Raw genomic sequence first — 16,015 nt, forward strand, 5'->3', positions numbered from 1 at the left:
TTAATAAGCAGTGTTTCTGTATCTTTAAAAGTTACTTGTAAATGTAACCGAAGCCAGTATTTGTCCCGTTTCTACTCTGTGGCTTCTGCTACATTGTTTCAGCTGTCAGAGAAAAAACAAACAGTGCCCATACTGTAACAGCCAAACACTGCTTCCGATAGCAATCGCAAGTGGAAATGTTTATTCCAATTGAAATGATATTTTCTTTTATTATGCGGAAAGAAAGCGAGTTCAGGGTGGAGTTGCCAGGCGGGTCGGGGGTGCCCGGTTGCAGGAAGCTAAAGCAGGGGGGGGGAATCTGTGCGATGTCCCAGGATGACAAGTAGCAGCAGATCGCCGTGCTGCTCAAAACAGCAAAACAAAAAAAAAAATCGCCGACTTTGTTGTTTCCCAAAGCGATTTGAGCGCTGCTGGCACACGTGGTGCGATCAACAGTTTGTAGCGCGGCGACACCTTGAACTTTCCCCACGGAAAATGGGGCTCATCGCCTGCTACTTAATCTGCAATGAACTCGCCCCTGTCGCTGCTCCATAACCCTAATCCGATCCCCCCCCTCCTCCGCCCCGACAGCCGCAAACACAATGGCGCTTCTCCGCGGAGCAGCGACGCGCAACTTTGCGCAAGAAGAAGTGTGGATGCAGGCTGAAGTGCGGGAGGTATCGTATGCAAATCCGCTCGCTGACGTTACAGATCATGTGGGTTTTGGCGTAGATTCCCCACTGATCGACCAATTTTTTTTTCTTTTTTTTTTTTTTTTTTTTTTTTTTTTTGCGCTCCCACCGTTGCGCTGTTTGGGGGGTGCGATTTGAACGTTGCGAGTCCCCGGGTTTTGTCCCATTGTGACGTCACAAAGAGAAACCTTCGGAGCAGGTAAAGAAACTTCCCACGGAGGGAAGCGCAGAGCGGCAGCGACAAAAACGCCGCTGTGGTTTCCGCCGATCATCCGCAGCGCAGCGCTGCCCCACGCCTGGGAAGGGAGAAGGGACTGAGGATTCACACTGAGCCCCCTCTGCTGTTTAGCCAGGGAGGGTAAGTTTGGGCGCTTGTTTGGGGGGTGTCACGGTTTATTGGGGGGGTGGGATACATTGAAGTGGGGGGGTTGTGTTTGTGTATTGGGGCTGAGAGCTGGGGGGCGCTGGAAGCAGGTCATGCGTCAGGGGGGCTCTGTGCTCTATATAACAACATGTCTACGTTGGCTTATAGCGACATAAGCTCCAGCAAACATGGCGGCAGGGCGTTACGTAGAGAGGCACCGGGGGGAGCGGACGCTGTTCGGGGAATGGGGGGGTTTGAATGAGGATCGGACTGGGGATCGAGCGGTAAAGTTTTGCTCGTTGGAGCGGGTGTGTGCGCAGATCGCTGGTGGGGGGTCGCTTTGGCGGAATGTAAGGGGGCTGCATACACCGTTAGAAGGGGGAACACTGAGGTCCCCCCCCGCCCCCGGCCGACGCGGGAGTCACCCCCGGGGAGATCGGTACATTTTCTCCAACTATTGTTTAAACTGCAACTTGACTGTGACTGCGAGAGTTATAGTTCAGCGAACTCCCGATTTGGGATTTCTGGGGGCACAGAGAAGGCAATGAGAAGGGAATTCACAAATGTTGTTTTCTGTACAGCCAGCATGTGCCTGGGAGGGGTGTCAAAGAGAAACTGAAACATGCCCCCCCTACCACCACCACCGCTGCTGCTGCAGAACTTCTTGGGAGTGTTTGCTGGACTCATCAACGGGAAATAATGCAGTTAGTTAACTACAATTTAACCACATTTGTATAAATCTGTAGTGCCAGCCAGTGATTTGCAGTTAGTACTGGGTCAAGTCCAAGTCTTGGCGTTATTTGTCCTTGTATAAGGGGGCTGTCAGGGAAAGGGTCCCTGGGCTGGAATTGTTGGCCACCGGGATGTATATTGGGCTACCGAGATCATTTAGTATGACGTCATCCTAATGTAATGTGGCCCCTGGCGGTTGGTACGGTTGGTATTGTGGCGCTGTGTGGAGTCATGTGGGTAGCGCTGTATTATAACTTATTAGCCATTGACAAGAACTCCTTAGGGAAGTGCTGTACCCATGAGCTTACAATCTAAATGGCAGGAGAGGATAACATATGTCTTTAAAGGGCTAAAATATCACAAGGGTTAAAAGTTACATTGAAGTTAAAGGGCAAGTAAAGCCTTATGTTTATGCACCTTGGGTTTAGAAGAGGAGTAGGAGGAGTGTGTGTTAAGGTGGAAGGGACTTAAATGTTGTTTTAAGGATGTACCGGAACATCACAAGTGAAACGTTGGGCCCGTGGCACATGGGGCATTTGGACCGCAGCTGTTTACCCCATAGCTCCAGTAGTGAAAATGCCCCTTGTGCCATTATCCTTATACTAATACAAGCAAGCCTGTATTCACTTGAGGGTGTACTTGTCCTTTAATGTGTCAGTAAATTGTGTGTAATCCTTTGGGACACTGTGATCCGTTCTTGTGGCAGTTGGGAAATTGCTGACCGTGTTCCCTTCTCGTACAAAACAACATCTGGGCCATTGCTGGAAGCACAGCCGCTCTTCCTACAAATCCGGTCCCTTTGTCTCGCCCAAACCTGTTTGATCACTCACTGTTTCTGGGAATGGTGACTTTTATTAGGGTGTCAGGTTTTCAGAATTACTGCTGCCCCCCCTTTTTTTCTTTGTAGCTAAAGGTTATGAGTTATATGATTCAATAAGAAATCCGATTGTAACTCCCAACACAGCTGTCTTTATTGGGGTTCGTAAAAGGAAGCCACTCCCCTGTGCCCCAAAGAGCAGAAGTTGTAGTTGGGAAGGGGTGTAGTGCTTATCGCAGCAGGGGGCAATGAGTAATGGAAGAGTTGCCCAACCTGCAACCCTGTAGCCATGGATGAAGCGCAACTCCCAGCACCTTTTGGGTTGAGCATTCCTCCCTATAAATAATGTGGCATCACGGAGTCTGAGAGGCCCTGCAACTGCTGAAGGCTGCCCCCTGTTCCACCCGATTAGGTTGCTTCAAAGCAGTGTGTGTGGAGGGGGGGGGGGTAGCGCGCAACTATTTCCTGATTTCCTTTTGTTTGCCTGAAGTGTGGGAATCTGATTCCTCCTTTACCCACTTTGGGCAGTGCCGCTATCTTGTGTGCTTCCATGTGTAAACACGGCTTGGTTACTGCACTCTTGAACCTGTGTTTACACATAGAATTATGCTCTGTGAGGGTACAAATGGCTGGGGAGAGGGTTACCTATCTACTCAGGCTGAGCTGTGTTTTAAGCCTATGGCACATGTGGCATGGGCATACCAGAGAAGAACCGGAATGGTGCCACTCAATGTTGCCAAGGCCCCAGCTATTGCCCCTCCCCAATGCCAGCCCTTGCTAACCGCCACACGTTGTTCTGGGCAACTATCACTTTATGAGCTCTGGGCACCATGGCCCATGCCTAAAACAGATCACCATCAGTGCAAAAAGCAGGGCCCATCTCTATAAGAAGGAAAAAGACTGGTGTGTTTTTTTTTTGATTCAACATTTTATTGAGTTTACAGATAAAAACAACAGTAACAGGGTTGACATTTGGGTTTCATTATTTATACAGTATCATTATCAAGATTGGCAAGACTCATAGTTGAGTTATTTTGTATTTGTGCATCATTTTATACATGGTTCATAAGCAGATCATGGGGTTTGTTATGGATTTGTAATGCAAGAGATATTGGGCATTTTTATAGTTAGCGTTTGTGTGTGTTTTCAGTGGGTTGTTGTGTGGGGGTTTTCGAGGTCCCTAACTTTCTCATATTTATCTGGGTGTCCTCTGTTCTTGTATGTGATTTCCCTGTAGGGGAGTGCTTGGTTTACTAGTGTCCTCCAGCTGTTTAAGGTTGGGGATTCTGGTGATAGCCATTTGCTTGTTATGTGCTTGTGGGCTAGATAGGAGTTCAAGTGGGGCGCTGCCATCCCTAAATGTTTAAAATATATTAGAAATAAGTAACAGCTCTCACTAGTCCTTAATAGTTTCATAAATATTTCTAGGTTATATAAATATATAATATATAAAAACACCATAGGGTTGTTTGGCCTTACTTGACAGAATGCTCTGTTATACAGATAGCTAGAATCTCAGCCATAAAGCAGGGCAGGACTGCTGCTTACAATGGGGGGGATCAGATAGGATCTGTGCCACTGTGACAGAATGCTCTGTTATACAGATAGCTAGAATCTCAGCCATAAAGCAGGGCAGGACTTCCTTCTCCTCCCCCAGCTCATTGTTAATTTGAGGTGTTGGACTCTGGCCCTCCTGCCTGTCCCAGGCTGTTCTGTGCTTTCAGCTCTCACATAGGCTGGGACACTGTACCTACCCCAGCCCCATCAGTACATTGCTTCTCTAGCTAAAAGACCAGAGTGCAGAACCACATAGTAATGATAAATGCTTTAATATGGGAGGGGGGACAGCACTAAGGTAAAGGGTAAATTAGGACTCAAATATTCCTCTCATTGGTACCTTAGCCTGAACCTTTTATAGTTATTTTTAAACTTCGTTGCAAGTGAAAGTTTTTGTATTTTTATCCTCTAGTTCTTACTGTTTGGTGCCGGATGGAGCAACTTCTGAACGTCATGCACACAGTCAGTCTGACCATCTTATCCCACTTTGAGTCACAGGTTACTGAGTCAGAACTGTCGGTTGTTAAACTGGAAGGCAGTTTCTAAGTGTGAGCGTGGTTGGCTGGGTGGTTCCTGAAGTGGTGCTGAATGAGCTCATGTTCTTCTATGATAATATTATCTACAAGTTACCGGGCATCACAATTGGGCAGTGGTTTTGTTCAGAGGGTTCAGAGTCCCTGTAACTCATTACAGGGTCGGGATCAACTCACACAGTTTGTAAACACCCTATGGGTTGCCAGTAGTTTGTCACGGATGGGCAGCTATAGGCAGACAATTTATAGTTACAGTTGAATTACAAATTCCTCATGTCTGGATCCCAGGAGCTGCTGTGAGTTGTAGTTAGACAAAAGGTTTGTCTGGTTACTTTGTGCTCCGTGGAGGAAGCGGAAGACCACAGTTGCACTGATACAAATGTATCTTCCTAGTAGCGGGTTCCCTTCTGGAATGGCAGTTGGTTCTGTAACATTCAGTTTCAGCTCCAACGGCACCAAATAACCTTTAAACTTTATTTCCATGTCACAATGTATTTCCCAGCCCAGTGCCTTGCTCCTAGGCCTGAGTGGTTGTGGGAAAGTGCTGGATCGGACTGTGATGTCAGATCTCCAGTGTGCATTTTGGGAATTAATCCCAGAATCTTGGATATTCAAAGAATTCAGTCGTGTTTATTTCTGGATCCATTTGAGCTGCAAATACTGAATACTTGTGTTCAAAGGCTTGCTTTTGGTATAACCCATTGTATTGTTGGTCAGTGCTAGAACAGCCCTGCATACAGAACATTCTCTTTGCCTATTTTGATGATGGAGAGGAAAAGAAAATTCAGCAATTCTGTTAAGGTGGCCATACTTGGGCTGATTGTAGCTGCCGATATCGGTCCCTTGGACCGATTCGGCAGCTTATCGGCCCGTGTAGGGGCAGGAACGAGGGGCATGCCAGACCAAAATCTGACCTAAAGTTGGCCAGATGTCGATTGGGCAGGTTAAAAGATTAGGTCGATTAGGGACCACATCGGCTCATTGATGTGGTCCCTGAATCGACTGCTCCCATTGCAGCTGTTATAATTCGATTAGCCTAATTTTTCCGATATCGCCTACCCCTAGGTGGGGATATCGGGAGAAGATCCGCTCGCTTGGTGACGTCGCCAAGCGAGCGGATCTTCACGTGTATGGCCACCTTTAGTGTTGTTTGTAAGGCGCCTGCCTAACCCTTATTGCCATTGGCATCAGTGGGGAGTTCTTAAAGTGGCTCTGGGCTCTTCCTGAAGACCAGTTAACAATTTGGAGAGAATATCTATATACTGTCCTAAATACTTGTGCAACCTTGTTATGGGCAATAATTAAATCTCTAATGGGGTGATAAAGTGAAAAGTCCGAAAACGACTGCTTGTGTGCCCTCCAACGCAGCGTTTGACAGTTTAACCTTTTTATGTGTATGGGCTTGTGGCCCAAAAACACAAGATGTTAGATTGCTCTTGTGGTCCCCTGCCTTATGGCATGTTTGAATGTTGACCTTCGTTTCTATAGGTGTTCACTTGAAAATTTTATTTTAATTTAAAAAAAAAATGCTAATTATTTATAAATGTAATTATTATTGAAAGCAGTTCCTGTGTGTCCCATTCTCTTCTCTGCCCTGGTGGCTAGGGTTACCGGATCACTTGAAAATTGTCCTTGAATCTTCAAGTGCTCTGGTGGATTAGACTTTTGAAACGGCATAAAAACCTGATTAACAGCCCTGTAAAGAGGGATGCAAGGCATTGTGGGAACTTAGGTCTGGGCTGCAGGAGAGCTGGCTTCTGCTACATTGCTTCTTCTGCTGAATTGTCACTGTAAAACAATGTTTAAAGGAACAGTAACACCAAAAAAATGAAAGTGCATCAAAGTAATATACTATGTGCTATTGGCCTGCACTGGTAAAAGTTGTGTATTTGCCTCAGAAACCCTACTATAGTTTGTATAAATACCCCGCTGTGTAGCCCCGGGGGCAGCCATCCCTGCACTGGTACAGCTGGGGTGTTTGCTACAGAAACCCTACTATAGTTTATATAAATACCCCGCTGTGTAGCCCCGGGGGCAGCCGTTCCTGCACTGGTACAGCTGGGGTGTTTGCTACAGAAACCCTACTATAGTTTATATAAATACCCCGCTGTGTAGCCCCGGGGGCAGCCGTTCCTGCACTGGTACAGCTGGGGCGCTTGCTACAGAAACCCTACTATAGTTTATATAAATACCCCGCTGTGTAGCCCCGGGGGCAGCCATTCCTGCACTGGTACAGCTGGGGTGTTTGCTACAGAAACCCTACTATAGTTTATATAAATACCCTGCTGTGTAGCCCCGGGGGCAGCCGTTCCTGCACTGGTACAGCTGGGGCGCTTGCTACAGAAACCCTACTATAGTTTATATAAATACCCCGCTGTGTAGCCCCGCGGGCAGCCATTCCTGCACTGGTGCAGCTGGGGTGTTTGCTACAGAAACCCTACTATAATTTATATAAATACCCCGCTGTGTAGCCCCGGGGGCAGCCATTCCTGCACTGGTACAGCTGGGGTGTTTGCTACAGAAACCCTACTATAGTTTATATAAATACCCTGCTGTGTAGCCCCGGGGGCAGCCATACCTGTACTGGTACAGCTGGGGTGTTTGCTACAGAAACCCTACTATAGTTTATATAAATACCCTGCTGTGTAGCCCCGGGGGCAGCCATTCCTGTACTGGTACAGCTGGGGTGTTTGCTACAGAAACCCTACTATAGTTTATATAAATACCCCGCTGTGTAGCCCTGGGGGCAGCCATTCCTGCACTGGTACAGCTGGGGTGTTTGCTACAGAAACCCTACTATAGTTTATATAAATACCCCGCTGTGTAGCCATGGGGGCAGCCATTCAGTCTGAAAAAAGAGAGAAGGCACAGGTTACATAGCAGATACACTCTGTAGAATGGAATAGGATTCTACAGAATCTCTCTGTTATCTACTATGTAACCTGTCCCTTTTCTCCTTTTTTCAGACTGAATAGCTGCCCCATGGCTACACAGCAGCTTTGTTTATATAAACTACAGTAGTCTTTCTGAAGCAAACATGCATTTACCAGTGTAGGGCAAAAGTTAAATTGCTTTAAACATATTTATTTTTTTCTGTTCCTGTTCATTTATAATATATATTGGAAGGTTACTTGTAAATAGACTGTTTCCTGTAAGTGGGAGTTGCAAGCAGTGGGGCATCAGTTCAGCCTGTATAAGGTGAATCAGTTCAGGCAGCAATGTACAGTGTAAGGTGCATCAGTTCAGCCTGCAGTCACATGTTCAGCAAGGTTAATAAGAAGGTAATTTATGATTTCCTGTATGCAACTATTCCTACTAATCTCTCGTGCACCTTTTAAGCCATTTTTAATGCTTTTGGAACCGTTTAAGTCAGATCCTAGATGTTGCTGCAAGTCATTTTTGGAAAGAACGTTGTCTCATTGAGCCCAGAGAAAAGGGGAAAAACACTGTAGATGGATTTTTATTTCAGGAAGTAACGTTAGGAGCAGGATGTGACTCAGAGTGATGGCATTCGCCTAACAATTCAAAATGAGGGTCCTCCAAGTCACAGCTACAAATCACTGGGTTGTTCAGGGGCTAAAGTTGGGTGCATATGGCTGAAAGAGAAGGCCATTGGGAAGTTTGCTTACACTCTTAGTAGCCACATGGTTCAGTGCAGGCAAGGCGGCTTTTGGCAATTGCTGAAACAACTGGGTGAAAATAATGAGTCAATACGTCTATCACTATACATGCAGATCCAATTACAAGCAGATTCTATAACTTGGACCAAAAAAGGGCACGTGTCAGTCTCACTAGTCACCAGCCGGCCAAATTAGCTGTTTTCTGTTACTAATGAGAAGAATCATTGGACTACTCAAAGCCAGGATCCAGCTTTGTGGCCTACACTAAGGCCACTAAATGCCATTAGGATGAAGTCACATGGGGCTACTGGTAGCAGCTAACTGTCACGGCTACTAAAGTTGACTGAATTTACTGATAATTGTCTCAACGTGTGTTTTAAAAGAGGCAATTCTCCGTATTCTCTCTGACGTTTAGTAGCAGACAAGTAGCTGCTACTAAGTAGCTTAGTTTGTCTTCACCCTTAATGTTGCTTCACATCACAGTGATGTGCCAGTGTGTTTCACGTGGACTATTTCCTGTGTCAGTGAGGCCTAAAACCATTTGCGTATCTGCATTTTAGCAGTGGCTGAGATCCATCTTAGTTGACTGAGTTCCTGCTAAAGAAATCATAGTGCTGCATTAGTCCCGAGGAACATGATTGAGTCAAATACCTGCATCTCCATTTATTATGAATTTGCTGGTGCAGCAACAAAAAGATGATTGTTTACAAATTTTAATGGCACGTTCCTGATTTTGTGGGCTACAAAAATACCAGCTGGCCAGTTTCAGCATTCATGTGTCCCATCTGCAGAGCTTTTCACAAACTACAGTCATGTGACACATGGCCCCTTTCTTAGGGGTTAAGGATGTCAAATAACAGCTAGTCCTGGGTTTATTTGCTAAGTGGTGAGTGAAATCCTGACTCGGTACAGTAAGTCACTCAGGCTTGAAATGTTTTTGTGTGAAACACTAAGGTGCCGTTTATAGAATGTCACGAATGGTGCAGTTGTCTCTAAACAGTTATGGGTCTTATTCTGTGTTTGAAACATTCTAGAGCCGGATAGTTATTGCTGGGGAAAGGTGAAAACGATCCTGTTATCAGCAGGATATGTACTACGTAAAAGGCCTGGAGAGAATTGACTTCTACTACATTGTTTCAAGAGTCAGAACCACAGAACAGAAAGGATAGCAATTACATATACAAATGTGTTTGAATCCATCAAACATTTGTAATTAATGTGTAATGGAAAGTCGCTTTAAAATTATGCTTGCTTTCATTAAGCAGAAAAACTTTTATTTTTTTGGAGTTCCCCTTTGATTTCATGCAGTTCTGTAGTTTGTGGCAAAATCTACTACTAGTGAGAGAGAAATTTCACTGCTTATTTGAGAGTTTCTTAAAGCTGTCCAATTAAAGGGGAAATGTATATTTTAGGTGCTTTGATATACCTGTTGCCTGGCCACGTGTGGTGCGGCAAGATCAAAGGCACCTGGTGGGGGGAAAGGGTTAATGATGGGGGTAGTGGACTTTGTTACCCTATTGCTTTTTCTTAAATTGATTTAAGGAAGCCACTAGTCAACTGGACTGGGGTTTCCATTGCAGATGGCAAATGATTATAAGGTGGCTATGCCCTTGGTAGACATATTGCCCGCAAGTAAATGGTTGGGGGGTTAATCAGTTGCCATTGAATGAGCCCCTGTATGGCTAGCATATACTGTTAGAGTGCTTATGACATGACCTTGTGTTTATTTACTACTGCCTTCTTGCCCAGGGCATGCTGGGTATTGTTGTTAAACTGTATTATACATTTTCGACTTTATATGGTGTACAGAAAAAAATGATCTGGATACTTTATTCTGTTTTAATCAGCATGGCAGCACTTACATTAATAAATACAAATATGCCAACATACAGACTTTTTGGTTAAATTTCTATAAAGGAAATGTGCAGCAGTCTTACAAGCAGTACGTGTGTATTGAGTCATTACAGATGTAAGTGCAGTAACAGGATGTTACACATAGAGACCCATTCATACTGTCCTGCTAATTGCAAGCCTTTATGGCCACCTATAAAACAAGCCTGGCATTTGCCAAGTGGACAGCACTTTTCACAGGAAGTAAATAACTGGGAAGCCACATAATTAACAAGAATTAAGGGATTTATTTGTCATGCCCCCTGTTTTAGTAGAAGGCATAAAAAATTTCTGATGTAAAAGCGCACCAGGGTCCGAGCTGCAAGCTATTAAGGCTCTTATTGTGGTGGCATTTTTTGGGTAGGGATCATGGCATGCAATAGTAGTAGTAGTTGTTGGGACTAAGTGCTTCTTCTTGTGTGAATTACAGAGATTTAGGAGCATCTAGATATTAGCTACAGCACCCAACAGTATCAGACAGCCCTACCCAAGTCCATAGAAATAAAAGATTGGGCTCAGAATAAGCTGCCTCCCATTGCTAGGAGTTTGTAAAGAAAGGGTGGGTTGTTTTTCTCTTCGTCCACCCCTAAGGGCACGTCTGTAAGCATTTTTTTGTCATGCAGGTGTAGGGATGTGGCTTGCATGTTTGGTTACTACTTAGAAGCAGATTACCTGCATAGGTTCCCTCCTTTGTTATAGAGAAGCAGTACTGTGATGCATAACATTTGGGCCTTTTGGCCAGCGAGCATCATTTAACACGGTAGCAAAATAAACATTTGTCCCAAATCACTGCATTGGCCCTTAGGGCCCAGTTTGGCCTTATTCCAGCTTTTCTCAGAACACGATGCATAGATGTACCATCTGGACCTTTTTAGGTCCACAGATACAGGCAGTATTTTGTTCATGTTCATATTTACCCTATGGTTATGAAGCAGATGTTAAAGCATTTTGTAGCTCAGGATTAGTTGGATTTTTGGGCTACTGCTTCTGCTGTGATTGTTTCTACTGTAAACTCTCCAACTGCCTCTGATTTATTATCATCGCTGGAAATCGCTCAGGAGTTGATTGGGAAATGGTTCCCACGCTGCCTGTAAATAGAAGGGAATTGGCACCCATAAAATGCAGGCTGCAACATGGTGACATCCCCAGATCCGAAGCAGATCTAATGATTGGTTAAGCCAGTGCTCTCCAATTTATTATACCATGGGCCGAATCCTTTTCATACTGTATTTTTGAGGGCCTGATTGTATTAAAATGTCATACAATGAATTCTGTGGATCCCATGAGCAGACTGGGGGCCACATCTGGGCAGACCTGGGTTAAGGTGATATATGTCATCATGGTAAAGAGATGAATGGTGCAGGCTTCAACTTATGTCGGTGACACTGGATTGGACCAGAACAGCAATTCACTAGACTGGAAATGTTGGTAGCTGATCCCATTCCATCCCTGTTATCCTGCAGTGAAAGATTCTATAATGGGCAGTGTAACAGACTAGTCCAGGGGTAGGGAACCTTGGCTCTCCAGCTGTTATGGAACTACCAGTCCCACAATGCATTGCAGGAGTCTGACAGCCACAGTCATGGTTAATTAAGGAAAATGCTTGCTGGGATTTGTAGTTTTATCACAGCTGGAGAGCCAAGGTTCCCTACCCCTGGACTAGTCAGTTGCTATACTGCAATATAGGATTCTGATAAATTGTTGATGTGTCTGTTCTGGTCCATTATGGATTGTTATGCCTGCAGTATAGAATCACCATGGCAAAACAAAAATAGCGGTTCTGGAATCTGCACTGTTGCTTGGAAACATGGCACATTATCTAGTGAAGCCCCTTTAGGCGATTGCCATTAGCAGCAATTTGGTACCATTCTGACCTATTTTTATTTTCAGTTTTTTACTTTCAATATAACATGCAAAAACTGTATTTTTTTTTTTTAATGAACACAATAGGCAGAATACATGTGTAGGTGACTGGCCCCATTTCGTGTTCCCTGTAACTGTGGGAAAATTGACCCCCGTCCCCCTGAAACCTGTCTCTGGCTGTCCTTATGGCAAGAGAGCCCCCCCAAGCCAATCGTTGTTACTCCTTCTTTTTTCCAACTTTTCCTTAGACTATCTGCGCCAGTTTTTCTGTTGCTAATGGAAGAATTTCATTTAAAATAATTTAGGAGCTTTTCTAGGAAATATCTCACAATTCTGAGTGGCCAATTCTGAGCAGGTGTATGGCAATGGGCGGTGGGCAAAAAGTGGACGTTTAAAAATTCCTGTCCTTGGATTTCACTTTGGAAATCTGGTAACCTTACCATACAGGAGCAGATTTAAGCGTATCTGCCCGTGTATGGGGCCCTCTGACGTGTCTACCCTACAGATGTGTAGTCCTAGGTGTATCCTGCACCTTTAAAAGGGTATAGCACCTCCTCATTGCATACTGTTTGCAAAGATTTCATGCATTAGTTGCTGTCAAAGCTTTAATCCGGGGGGCAATAGGGCTGAAAACTGCTGCTGAGAAACTTAATGGATTTATCTAATTTGTACCAGTTTAGATGGAGACTGAGAGCTAACTTGCTTCACCCCCCCCCCCCCCTTAGGCTCAGAGTGTAATGTAACCCCTCCCTCTTTTTTCATTTCCCAATAAGGGTTTCTGGAACATGAAGTCCCTCCACTTGCTGTAGTGGGTGGTGCACAGAGTTGTTTGAATAGCTTGAAACAAACCCACCTAAGCTGGCAGTTAAATCCTTATATTTTACTGTTTTTAGTCCTTTTATTCAATATTATATCGGTCTCACTGGTATGGCCCCCTCCCCCCTAAGAGAAATCCAAGTCTTTGCTCAGAAAGCTCCAAATCGCTTTGGCAGTTATAAGTGTGTTTTGTAAGTAACATTGTCATGGTTATAAGAGCATTCGCCAACAATGAATTTAGAAAGCTGCTCCCTGGCTGAGATGTGAATTGAAAAATATGAACAGTTATAAAACTGGACACTCTGTTTGTTTTTTTGGTTGCTAGGGTCAGTGACCTTGACAGTGGAATAGAAAGGCTAATACTGAGCAAACTGAAGAAAACATGCTTAAAATAGACCCATCCATAACCTACTAAAATGATTTTTAACTGTAAACTTCCCCATGTAGAATGCTCCTTCCAAACAAAGGACATTGTTGTTTTATTGCCTCCCCAGTATGACATGTTGCTACCAGGCCATTGTCCATAGATGTTACATTTATGCTTATATGTAATATATTATGGAATTATAACTCTCATGTGGTTGCTAGGGTCCCTTATACCTTGGCAACTTAGCATTGGTTTGAATGGAAAACTGAAAGATGAATAGGGCAGTAATAAAGCTATAAATAAGAATCTGCCATTAGGATTAATTCGATTTCTGGCTGCTGATTTCCCCCCACCCCGGGAGAACGAGCAGACGAATCACACCCAAGTAATGAAGACCAACTGCAAACTGTCAAAAATCACAAGATCATAATAAAAGTCGTTTTCTAAGGTGATCTGCTGCTTTCATGTAGCTCTGCTTTCTAAATAAGCGGATCAAGCCCTGGTTACTAGCAGCTAATCATCATTAGGGGAGAGTGGTTAATTGCAGCATAAATATCTGGGCTGCTCCATGCGTTTGCTGTTCCCTCAAAATGGAGTCTGCTGTAGAACGAAGGACTCTGAGTGCTTGCGGCTGCCAGGGTTCCTGGCTAAGAGTACTGGGGGCATGGATGAGCTTTGCAGAAAGCTGCTGCCAGTTACCAATGGCCGGCCGAGTTTATATGGCATGATCCTTGACTGGAATTCTTGGCTCGCTCCCGAGACTGCATCTGTGCTGTGAAGGCAGTTTTTTCCCCTCTCCCTCTCGATAGAGAACAAGCCCAGCTTTGCTCGCCTCTCTGGGCTGTGCTGATCCGATGCCAAGGCTGACATCACGGGCCCTTTATGAGTCACACTTTAATTTATTAATTTGCATGTGGAGACTCTCCTCACATCCCTGTACTATAGAATTGTACATGACATAGTTACAGGTCATTTCTCCTATACAAGCGGGCATTGGGGGCCGCTGATTTTTAGCCACACCCCAGTGGGGAAGAAAATGCCAGTCTACTCCTGCACTGGAACAAAATAATTTGTCACAGTAGCTCTGTCATTAAACCCAATAAATAGGAAGTGGGTTGTGCACGCATAAATTCTTCCCCCAGTGGGTTTTGTGAATTTTTAATGCTAAGTGAACTTAAGCAAGACAATAATATCAATAAAATACTGCAATTGTGGCGTGTCTGCTATTGTAATTTAAGGTTTTCATTTAAGGGTAAAGTAACTGGTTCTATATTTCACTGGGTTTGTGTGCAGTGGTTTTGCTGTTATTGAGGCGGGGTCTGACTTGCAGAATTTTGTTTTAGTTCCTTTTTACTACCTCACAAAATCCGCTGTCGGAGCTCCAAGATGTTAAAGTGGGTGTCCAAGATGCCCCTACTGTAGCATTAATGGGTATGGGATGGCTAATCTGGAAATAATTATCCAAAAAGCTCTGAAGGCCATCTCCTGTAGAGTCCGTTTTATGCAATATTGAGTTTATTTAATGTTAAAATGATTTTTAGCAGACTTAAGCTGTGGGGATCAAAATAACAGAAAGATCCTGCATGTGGAAAACTCCAGGTTCCAAACATTCTGGATAATAGTTCCTATACCTATACAGGTATAGGACCCATTAACCAGAATGCTCGGGACCAAGGGTATTCTGGATAAGGAGTCTTTCTGTAATTTGGATCTCCATACCTTAAGTCTACTGAAAAATCAATAAAATGTTTATTAAACCCAACAGGATTGTCTTGTATCCAATAAGGATTAATTATATCTTAGTTGGGATCAATTACAGGTACTGTTTTATTATTACAGAGAAAAGGGAATCATTTAACCATTAAATAAACCCAATAGGGCTATTCTGCCCCCAATAAGGGGTAATTATATCTTAGTTGGGATCAAGTACAGGTACTGTTTTATTATTACAGAGAAAAGGGAATCATTTAACCATGAAATAAACCCAATAGGGCTGTTCTGCCCCCGATAAGGGGTAATTATATCTTAGTTGGGATCAATTACAGGTACTGTTTTATTATTATATAAAAAAAAAAAGGAAATCTGTTTTAAAGTTCTGAATTATTTGATTAAAATGGAGTCTATGGGAGACGGGCTTTACGTAGTTCGGAGCTTTCTGGATTACGGGTTTCCGGATAAGGGATCCCATACCTGTACCTGTAATTCAAATACTATGCATGGGTTCCAAGTTATATATGGGTTCTCTGAGGATAACACTAGAGCATTTTCTTTTAGAATTCTTTTCACCTCGTGCTAGGGGTGCCACCTGGCTGGTAAAATGTTGCTTGATGCCAATGTTATTAAAAGGAAAGAAAAAGTTGGCAAGCAACCCTACCTCCTGCTGCAGTGGCCTGTTGTTAATCAAAATGGCTTCTCACTGCTGTGCCTTCTCTCATTTACCCAGCAGCACTCCTGGCAGCAGTTAAAGATGGAGGATTATGCAATACCTCAGGCTGGCTGCTTCAAGTAGGCGACAGCTGACTAAAGGAATTGCAGCAGCCTGCCTACGGATGAAGTGGCCATTTTATCAAACGCCCCACAGAAGTGTGTTAGTCAGTATTTTTCCACTGACCTCCATTTGTGCACTGGTCATGTTGTTTCTCCGGCACCGGACAAATCATATGGTTTTGAGAATGAAAATCCATTTTAGTGGCTTCCTGTGTGGTGCACTCCATTATCTCTTGTGTCACTTGTGCCTACTTAAAAATGCCACATTCTGGGCTAGTAGGCGGCCTTCTTTTTGGGC

General features: G+C 44.1%; 1 protein-coding gene across 7 annotated transcripts in view; it reads left to right on the forward strand.

Moving 5' to 3' along the window:
- Positions 1–739: 739 nt before the first annotated feature.
- The window catches only part of zhx2 (zinc fingers and homeoboxes 2), a 38,243-nt gene continuing 22,967 nt past the window's right edge, over positions 740–16,015 (forward strand). For 2 of the 7 annotated variants that reach the window (XM_012964171.3, XM_018089649.2), the window contains exon 1: positions 741–1,029. The gene's annotated coding sequence lies outside the window, so the exon portion shown is untranslated. Of the gene's footprint in view, positions 1,030–1,217; positions 1,740–16,015 lie in introns of those variants that run through there. The other 5 variants (XM_012964174.3, XM_012964172.3, XM_031903162.1 and 2 more) reach the window with 5 other exon arrangements.

The sequence above is a fragment of the Xenopus tropicalis genome, chromosome 6 (genome assembly GCF_000004195.4).
Source record: "Xenopus tropicalis strain Nigerian chromosome 6, UCB_Xtro_10.0, whole genome shotgun sequence".
In the NCBI taxonomy this organism is placed as follows: Eukaryota; Metazoa; Chordata; class Amphibia; order Anura; family Pipidae; genus Xenopus; species Xenopus tropicalis.